This window comes from Quercus suber, unplaced genomic scaffold, assembly GCF_002906115.3.
Source record: "Quercus suber isolate HL8 unplaced genomic scaffold, Cork oak 2.0 scaffold_631, whole genome shotgun sequence".
NCBI lineage: Eukaryota > Viridiplantae > Streptophyta > Magnoliopsida > Fagales > Fagaceae > Quercus > Quercus suber.
This window is the reverse complement of record NW_027070073.1, coordinates 266,953-277,829: the sequence shown is the minus strand read 5'-3', so window position 1 is coordinate 277,829 and position 10,877 is coordinate 266,953.

Here is a 10,877-nt window from a genome sequence, read left to right as displayed (position 1 = left end):
GCTGGTGGATCGATCGAGAAAGCTCCTATCTCCTCGATAACTTCTCGATAGCTGTATCTGTCGATGTTTAAAGCTCGAAACCTACTCGATCGATCGAGGTATCTATCGAGGTTACAAAAATCAGAATTTTTAGATCTAATTTTTGGGTCAGGCTTATGTATTTGTGTAGGGTTTCTTTTCTCACAACCCTAGACCTATATAAGGCTTATTTTAGAGGCCGTCACATAAGAGAATACAAGGAGAACATAAGCAAAAGGTGACCGATGCCTTATTCTCTCTGAAAGAAGCTACTTTGTCTTTGCGCATTAGGGTTTTGTAACCAAGTGTTTCTTGATCTTCAATGTTGATGAAGTAAAGAACTTTGCAGCCAACATCTTCTTCTAGTTGGTGATTAAGTCGCGTACTGGGATCCATGCAATTGGTTAGTCACGTACTGGGATTCGTGCATTATCAAAGGGTGGCGTTCATATATTGAAAAGTTCAGAGGTTCTAAAGTGGTAGAAAATTTCTGCTGTGAGTTCATCTACGGGGATTGTAGAGTCTAGGGACAAAAGTTTTGTACTAGATCTGAAACTTCTCTTTATTACAGTGAATTGCTTTTCAGGAAAGTTTCCCCCCAGGTTTTTTACTGTGAAACTAGTTTGTTTCATTGGTTTTCCTGAGACATCATATCTTGTCTTGTTTATTTTTTCCACTGCATGATTTTGACATGATATTAATGTTTGTTTGTTTTAACAAGTTTTATTTATAATAAATCTAATTAACAACTTGAGATTAAAACTTGTTAATTCTATCAACCGGGGTCTAAATTTTCCAACAAGTGGTATCAGAGCGAGTACACTCTGATTGGATTAATTTCCTGAGTGTGATCCATTGACCCCCGTTGTCATGGAATCTCTTGATTGTTTTGATTTGCATGATCTTGTGTTGAATGATGATGATGATATTCAAGATGCCTATTGCAAGCTTTATAATTTTTGTATGAATTCTCTTGAATGTTCTACAAAATTGAAAGCTAAATTTAAAAAGGTAAAGCTTGAAAAAGATGATTTGATTGCAAAATTGGATGAAGTCAATAATTTGAATGAGAAATTTAAAAATCAAATTTCGTCTTAGGTGAACAAAATTAAAAGTTTGGAAGAGCAACTAGTTGAATCTAAAACTAAAGTTGAAAATTTAACTAGTGTCAAACTTGTTGTTGAGCCTAACCCAAAAGAAATGGATTTTTATATTCCTCCATTTAAAAGGAATAATCAAGAGTTGAAGGCTAATATTACTAGGATAGACAAAGGTAAACAATCTGATGTTAATGCTGAAGTTTCTAAACCTATGTCTAAAACTCCTCCTAGGTTGAATGATAAATCTGAATTTGTCCCCATTTGTCATCATTGTCATATTGTTGGTCATATTAGGCCAAATTGTCCTAAGTTGAGATCTCTGTCAATCTCTAAGGTTAGACCTCCTTCTAGGAAGCCGACTAGCTCTAAAACTACTCATGTTTGTCACCATTGTGGTGTTTCTGAACACATTCGTCCCAATTGCTTTAAGTTGTATCCTCATAAGCAATTGTCCAAACGGTCACAGGTTTCCTCTCAAGGACCTACACCTTTATTTGGAGAGTTATTAAAAGTCTGGAGCTTTTCAACTCAATTTCAGGAGAATTTTAATTCTTCTATGTCCTTTAGTAGACATACTAGGACACGTGCCTTTTCATCTTCACGGCCAAAGACTCGTGCTGTGTGGGTGAGAAAGGAGTTTAAGACTTAATTGTCTTTTTTGTTTGTCCTCTACTTTAATTCTTTCTATCTAAAGTAGGACTCTCTTTGCTTGATTTCTTATATGTTTTTGGAATCATGCTTTCATGCATCTGCATATTTCTATCATACTTTCATACATATGCATCTTTCTTTCATGCTTTCATGTTGTTTTTCTGTTTTTGTCTGGTTGTTTAGTTTTTATTTTGTTTTGTTTTCAAAATAAAAATAAAAGAGAAAAATCAGAAAAATACAAAAACAGTGTGTGTTATGTGTACTTTGGTACTTGTGTACTTTGGATGGCCATTGAAACAAAGTTTTCTAAACTTTGTATCTTTTGTAGCTTAGATGAGCATCTCTATGCACAACTAAGCAAGTCACCTTTGTGGCTCTTGTTTGTGATGAGTAAGATTAAGTTATCTCTTAAAACTTAACACTCATATCATTCTTTTTGACAGGTAGGACTAGAAAATCCTAAGAGAAAGGCATAAATAACCATCTCACCACTTTTGCTCGCCAATCATAGTATGACACATGTATGCTTCGGCATAGCAAAAGTGCATTATCATAGACACCTGTATGCTTCGGCATAGCAAAAGTGCAGTGTCAAAGATATCTGTATACTTCGACATAGCAAAAGTGCAATGTCTATGCTTAACATGTTGGGTATTTCTTTTCTCTCTTTTATATGCTCATGCATGATATGCTTAAAAGAAAATATGCAAAGAAAATATAAAGCAAAAAGATTAAAATGCTTTAAATATGATTGCAAGCGTGTTTTCTAGGAGATGTGGGAGTTATAGGATGTATCTCAAAGATGATAGTCCCCATCAAACAGTTATGATTGTGTGTGAGTTAAAGTATTTTCTCATATCTCAAATCATCATAACTTGTATACACATATGCAATCTTGCGATTTTTTTCACACACAACACGCAATATTCTTTGCTACTCTTGATACATGTGCAGGTACAATGCGATTTGACCATCACAAGTGTTTTACATGTGCTAATGTATGCTCACTAAACTATCTTGACTTGTTTTTGAAATATAAAATTGGTTAGACTTGTTTAGTGTGTGTGTGTATTTTGGGATCTATGTGCTTAACATTTTTCTTGTTGAGAGATTTGTTTTTTCACATGTTTTGCATCCTTCTATTATCTTGTTATCCATAGAATCTTGTTTCATTACATTCATGCATTTATATGGATTTCTTTGTGTCTCCTTGATCATCCTTGATCATCTTTATATTTCTTGGGTGAAGCTTTCTAGTTTCTTGTATCCTTTGTCAATCATGACAAAAAGGGGGAGAAATTGTGGAGACTTTGTGGTTTCTGTTTAAGATTCTACAAGTTAGGGAGAGAAATACATTCCTTTGTATGGGGGAGATGTGTTTCATCTTGTTAGGGGGAGTGCTTACTTCCTTCTTCTTGTACCTTGGGTCTTGTGACCATGTTTACATACATTGTGCTTATCTTTGTTATATGATATGATGATGTATGTTTTCTTTACCTACCTCTTCATGTGTTGTTTCTTTTCTATCTTCATACACATATTTCTTATACTTGTATGCAATCTAATATTTCTGTTTCACACAAGATGCCTTGATAAGTTTTGTTTAAAGTGTTTCAGAAATACAGGTTGTCAAAGTCTACTTGCCATAAACTCTTTTCTTGCAAAGTTTTTCAAGGGTTTGTGATAGGATAGATTTTATTGTATTCAACAAGTGAATATGAGTTGAGTAATTTATGACTTCTCTCATATGTTCATTTGTTTGTTGTGGTTTTGTCATGGATTGCCAAAGGGCGAGATTGTTATGACATATGTGTTTTTACTTGTTAAGAATATATGTCACTTGTTTATGTAAATTGGCTAATCTTTTGACAAAACGCACTTTACTTGTATTTGGGTAGATCTAAGTTGTGTTTAATACTTGAAGAAACATGTTGTTCAAGTCTAATTTTTGAACAGATAGCCCGACAGCTGCTCGACACCTCTCGACAGTTGGCTATCTATCGAGCTCTTCAGTTGATTGTTATCGCAATCTCGACACCTTCTCGACAGTTGGTGGATCGATCGAGAAAGCTCCTGTCTCCTCAATAGCTTCTCGATAGCTGTATCTGTCGATGTTTATAACTCGACACCTCCTTGATCGATCGAGGTATCTATCGAGGTTACGAAAATTAGAATTTTCAAATCTAATTTTTGGGCCAGGCTTATGTATTTGTGTAGGGTTTCTTTTCTCACAACCCTAGACCTATATAAGGCTTATTTTAGAGGCCGTCACATAAGAGAATACAAGGAGAATATAAGCAAAAGGTGACCGATGCCTTATTCTCTCTGAAAGAAGCTACTGCGTCTTTGCGCATTAGGGTTTTGTAACCAAGTGTTTCTTGATCTTCATTGTTGATGAAGTGAAGAACTTTGTAGCCAACATCTTCTTCTAGTTAGTGATTAAGTCGCGTACTGAGATCCGTGCAATTGGTTAGTCACGTACTAGGATTCGTGCATCATCAAAGGGTGGCGTTCATATATTGAAGAGTTCAGAGGTTCTGAAGCGGTAGAAGGTTTCTGCTGTGAGTTCATCTACGGGGATTGTAGAGTCTAAGGACAAAGGTTTTGTACTAGATCTGAAACTTCTCTTTACTATAATGAATTGCTTTTCAGGACGGTTTCCCCCCAGGTTTTTTACTGTGAAACTAGTTTGTTTCATTGGTTTTCCTGGGTCATCATATCTTGTCTTGTTTATTTTTTCCACTACATGATTTTGACATGATATTGATGTTTGTTTGTTTTAACAAGTTTTATTCATAATAAATCTAATTAACAACTTGGGATTAAAATTTGTTAATTCTATCAATCAGGGTCTAAATTTCCCAACATAACGCATTCCGGTTGGCTCTGCTTCTAGAAGGGGGCGTCGCTTTGTCTTTCGTGCATTTTTCCCCTTATATATAACTCACCTCCCCCCCTCATTTCTAATATTTCTTCCTTGCTAATTTCTTGAGAGAAAGCTCGTCGCCTTTACCCCGTCAATTTGTTGACTCTGTCGCTTATGCTGCTACTGATGCTTTCGGAACCGTTACTCGCTCAAAAGACATACTTGTAAGTCCTCTTTCTCCTTTTCTTTATACGTATGCATTTTATTCTAATTGATTAACTCCATAGTGAGGTCGTCATCTTAGGTTCTTAGAATGAATTTGTCAGTTATAGGTAGTCAGATGTCAAGTGATGCGTCGAGTGAATAGTCGTTAATCCACGATGAAGCAAGCTACAACAAGGTATTCGGTTCAGGTCATGAGTCTGAGGGCTTTTCCTGGTCGTCAAAAAGGGAAATGTCAGCCCAATCTCCTGACGAGGAAGTTGGAAGTTATGGAGAGGAGGGCGAGGAAGAAATAGTAAGTGAGAAGGGTGAAGTTGAGGAGGGAGGAGAGAAGGATAGTGACAGAGACGAAGATGAAGGTGACAAGGAATCCTATGAGGGAACTTCAGGAAGTTTTGGAGGCAACTGTCCCTTCATCCTTCTGGAGGAGTGGGCCGTCAATAAATTTCTACCAAAGATGAGTGATAGGGTTTTTAAGGAGCTGCGTACCCATTACCAAATCCCAAACCATATTCCAATCCGTCTCCCTAGGAAAAAAGAAAAGTGCTATACAGGGAGGACGGTAAACAGCGGCATGTATAACGCCATGTTTGCTGAAGGGCTTAGACTACCACTAACGGCTTTGCATTGTTAGCTGGCTGATTTCATGGGTTGTCCGTCAACCAGATTGCTTCGAATGCATGGAGGACTTTTATAGGTGCTGAGATTCTATGGGGTCGTTTAAACGGAGGGAATCGTCAGCTTTTATTGGACGAGTTCTTCTATTGCTATAGATCCCAGCACATCATTTCTTCTAAAGGGACATATCATTTTGCCACCCGAGAGGAGGACTTGAGATTAGTGTCAGATATGCCAGACTCTAACAGAAATTGGAAAAGTAGATACTGTTTTGTTGAGGGGACGGATTGGGTGTGTCGTCAGGAAGAATGGGAGACGATGCCCCGTGGTTATTTTGACAACACTCGGGCTTTTGTCAGGGATTTAGGTTAATCCCGTCTACCATTTTTCCTTTGTTTGTTCATTCCAAGCTTCTAACACTGTTTATTCTCCTTGTTTTCAACTAGCATCTGTCCTCATATTACAAAGGAGCGAGAAGACTTTATTCGCTGGGTAACAGAAATTCCGTTGGACGAGCGGAAGTGTCAAGATCTCATCACACTCGACACCTTACACACTTATTGTGGGGGTCCTGTGCCAACACCAGAAGCTCGTAGATTGGATGAATACTCTCGTCATCATGAGTAGATTTTCTACCATCCCCGTCATTTTTGTTCTTACCATCAACTTTTCTAATGCACATCTATTATTTTTTGTAGAAATGGAGGCGGCTAAACAAAGGGTGAAGGCAACTACTGCCTGTAAAAAGGAAGAAGAAAGGAAGGCTAAAGCAAAAGAGGGGGCGTCCTCGTTAGCCCCTAAGGCCGTTTCTAAGGGTTTGGCCAAAAGGAAGGCTAACAGGAAGGATGACCATCCCCCTAAAAAGAGAGCTATCACTCCTGGGGATGCCCACCTCAAGAAGAAGTCACCCCCTAAGTCTAGCCATGGCGTGGGGAAGGGGGTGATAACTTCTTTTGGTCCTATCATTGAGGGGCCCCGTTGCTTGCTCACTCACAGGGACTATACCGTCAAGGAAGTAGAGTCCCTTATAAAGCTGAGAGACATAGATCCCTGTGCTCAGCTAGGGACAGAGGACTTAGAGGCGTCAGCTCTTTTTGATCTTACCCAGGTAAGTTTACTTCCTTGGCTAACTTTATCTTATATTTTTCTTGTTCATTGACTGATGACTATATCTTTTTCAGACCTTGGTATGTGTTAAGGCGCTTCAAGACCTGTGGCCAACGAGGATGTCGTCACCCGAGTTAGGAAGCACAATACTAACTTAATGGACCAGCAGGAGTAGTATAAGGAGGCCCTAAGTACTCTAAACCTCGAGTTGAAGGAGACGAGGGAGAAGTTGGAAGGGGTAGGTTGTCAGAAGGCGAAGCTAGAGGAAGAGCTGATGACCTTGCGCAAGCAAGTGGAAAAGGCTGGGGCTCACGCTGTTCATGAATTCAAGGTGTCGCAAACATTCATCGATTCTTGTGCTAAATATTATGGCACTGGGTTTGAAGATTGCCTTAAGCAAGTCGTGTCAGTCTTCCCAGAGTTAGACCTATCTGGGATTTCTGTGGATGATCCCATACTGACGGCACCTGCTGGCGACACCGTTGTTGATGAAGATGACGACTTCACAGAGTTGGACCGTCCTCTTAAAGATGATGACGTCATTTTAGCTCATCCTGCTACAAATCCTCCCGTCTCTACTTCCAACTCGTTATTGAGCTTTTAGACGTAGAAAGCCCTCTTGCTCAGGGTAAAGATGATCGGATCCCTAATGATGCTCCTGTTGCTTAGTCCTAGCCTTATCTTTGTAACTTACATATTCAATTCAATTTGTAGAAAATGTTTTTAAGTGTCCCTTTGCTTTTGGGCTTTTATTTATAAATTATTTACTCTTAGTTGTGGTACTTTGTATCCGGTACTTATATTTCTCATGCTTGTATGCAACGTTTTGTTTGTTCTTGACGAACTAGGATGATCTCGTCATCCTATTTACCTTGTAGTTTTAAGGCACCCTTATGACCTCAACTTGTGAATATTCATTCATTTGGAGTCCATCTCCTTAGCAGACGAACTTTATTTTAAAACTATCGTCTTTGTGGACCTTTTAATAAAACTAACCTTATCCTCTGGTGGCCGAACTTGTCAACTTTATGGACTCGTCAATTTTGGGGATTTGCACAACCATCCATTTTGTGGATATTATAACTGATAATGGTAGACTCGTCTACTTTATAGACTTAATGATAGGCTCGTCTTCTTTATGGACTTAATACACTTGTCCATTCTATGGACTTAATAATTTTTCATTCTCTTGGGATGAGGTTGTCTACTTTGGACTTATCAATTCTTCACCCCTTTTTGGACGAAGCTGTCCACTTGATGGACTTAACAATGTCGTCCACTTGATGGACTTAGTAATTTTCCATCCTTTTGAGATGAGGTCATCCACTTTATGGACTTCAAAATTCTTCATCCTCTTAGGATGAAGTTGTCTACTTTATTTGATAAGTTCGTCTATTTTAATAAATGTGTCCACTTTATGGACTTTATCTATCATCTCTTTGAGATGAAGTCACCCATTTTATGGACTGAATATTAGGGTTGTCTACTTTGTAGACTTGGATTTATCCATTTTGTGGACTTAACACTGTTTCACCCTTTTTAGGATGAGGTTATCCATTTTATGGACTAAAAAATAAAGTCATCTACTTTGTAGACTTGTCCATTTTATGGACTAGTCCACTTTATGGACTATTTTCTGTAGATAAACACTTTAGCCATATCTGAATAAACTCCTCTTATTGTAATAAACTATGCATTTGTAGAAAAAGTAGTTCTTAAAAAGACAAAGACCTGCCCTTTGGGCTTTAAAAGAATTATTGTAGCAAAAACTAAAGTAAATAGAAAAACTGAGTATAGCTAAAATTAACTAAGGTAAACTAGAAATAAAGGGTTGCGGCTCTTCATGCCACCCTTTTTACTAGTAGTACTTCTGTAGGTGCTCGGCGTTCCACGAATGGTGCAACTTCCGTTCGTTTAGCGTCTCCAGGTGGTAGGTGCCATTTCTTCTCCATGAAGTGATTTGGTAAGGTCTTTCCTAGTTGGGGCCAAGCTTCCCCTGGGTAGGGTCTCTAATCAGCGCCCATGACCTTTCTGAAAACAAGATCTCCAACTTGAAAGTCTTTGTGTTGAACTCGGGAGGTTGTAGTGCTTAGCCATGTGGTCTCTGGTATCGTGCGAGCCTTTGTTCTACTGTCTCCCTGACTTCGTCAACTAGATTAAGCTGTAGACACATAGCTTTGTTGTTTTGCTTTCATTATGATTGTCCTCCCTGTAGCTTGTGAGTTCGACCTTGGCTAGAATGACTACTTCGCTCCAGTATGTTAGCCGAAATGGTGTCTCTCCTATGGGCGTCCTTGCCGTTGTCTTGTATGTCCATAGTATGCTTGGCAACTCTTCAAGTCATATACTCTTTTCCCCCTCGAGCCGAGTTTTGATAATTTTGAGCAAGGATCGGTTCATGACTTCAACCTATCCGTTAGCTTATGGGTGGGTGGGGGAGAAGTAGTGAGTTTTGATTCCTAACTGCGAGCAAAAGTCGTGGAAGGAGTTGTTGTCGAATTGTTTCCCGTTGTCTGAAACTAAGACTCTAGGGATCCCAAATTTGCATATGATGGATCTCTATAGGAAGCTTCGCACGTTCCTCTCCGTAATGGTGGCTAAGGCTTCACCTTCCACCCATTTTATGAAGTATTCTATGCCCACGATCAGGAACTTTAGCTGTCGCATCGCAATTGGGAATGGCCCCATGATGTCTAACCTCCACTAAGGAATGACTATGGGCTATCATAGGGGTCAACTCTTCTGACGGTTGTCTAATGATATTGCTAAATCTTTGGCATTTGTCATAGGCTCTGATGTAAGTCTGAGCGCCTTTTTGCATGGTGGGCCAGTAGTAACCCACTCGAATTAGCTTATATGCCAACAATCGTGACCTTGAGTGGTTTTCGCAGATCCTTTCGTGGACTTCTCTCATGACGTGGTCCGTTTCCTCAGGACCCAAACCCTTAGGTAGGGGTGGGAGAAGCCTCTCTTATATAAGACGTCCTTCATCAAGATGAATCATGCTGCTTGGACCTTCAGTTTTCTTACGGCTTCCCTTCCGTCTGGTAAGACGCCATTTTTCAAGTAAGAGACTAACAGCGTGGTCCAATTGGTTTCGGAACCTATCTCCTGCACATCGACGGAATCTATTAGTGGAGAAAATTGAACAAAAGAGAGTACGTTATCAAGGGTAGTCATATGTTCGGCTGAAGCGACTTTAGCAAGTCGGACAACTTGCTCGTTCTCTCCTCTGGGGATATGGATAATTTTGGCCTTCAACTCATCTACCCTTTTCCTTACTTGGTCCAGATATCTCTTCATTCTTTCGCCTCTGCACTCATAATCCCTATTTACTTGGTTAGTGAGGACCTGAGAGTCGTAGTGAATAACTACGCTTGCGGCTCCTACTACTTTGGTGAGATCAAGCCCTGCTACTAGAGCTTTGTACTCCATTTCATTATTTGTGGTAGGAAAGTCGAGGCGGACCATACAATTGATCTGGTCTCCTTCAGGAGAGAGAAGCACGACTCCTACACCCCGGCCTGCCTGTTAGAGGACCCGTCTGTATGTATGCTCCACTGTGGACATTCATCTGCCCCCTTGTCTTCCCCATTGGTGAACTCTACTATGAAATTAGCGATGACCTATCCTTTGATGGCAGTGCATGATTGGTACTGAATATCAAACTCACTTAACTCTATCGCCCACAGTGCCAATCGACCAGCAGCTTCGGGGTTGCTTATTACCCGTCGAAAGCGCTTGTCAATTAGGACGATTACCATGTGTGCTTGGAAGTACAACATAAGTTTTCGGGCCGCCATAACTAAAGTGAATGCGAGCTTCTCCATTGGTGGATACCTTTCCTCTATACCACGAAATGCATAGCTGGCATAGTATACGAGCTTTTGAACCTTTTCTTCTTCTCTAACCAAGGCCGCACTGACGATTGCCGGGGAGACGGCCAGATATAGGAAGAGTTCTTCCCCCGGTTGCGAAGGACTTAGCAGTGGTGGGGAAGAGAGGTAGGCCTTTAGCTCCTTGCATGCTTGCTGACACTTGGCAGTTCATCCGAAAGATTTCTTCAGCATGCGAAAGAAGTGCAAACATTTGTCCATCGCCCTTGATACGAACCTGTTAAGGGCAGCTACTTTGCTGTTTAAACTCTGCACTTCTTTCACGTTCTTCGGGGGGACCATTTCTACTATGGCTCTAATCTTGTCTGGGTTGGCCTTGATACCTCTTTGAGACACTATAAAGCCCAAGAATTTTCCTGCTGTTACTCTGAATGCACACTTACTCGAATTAAGCTTCAT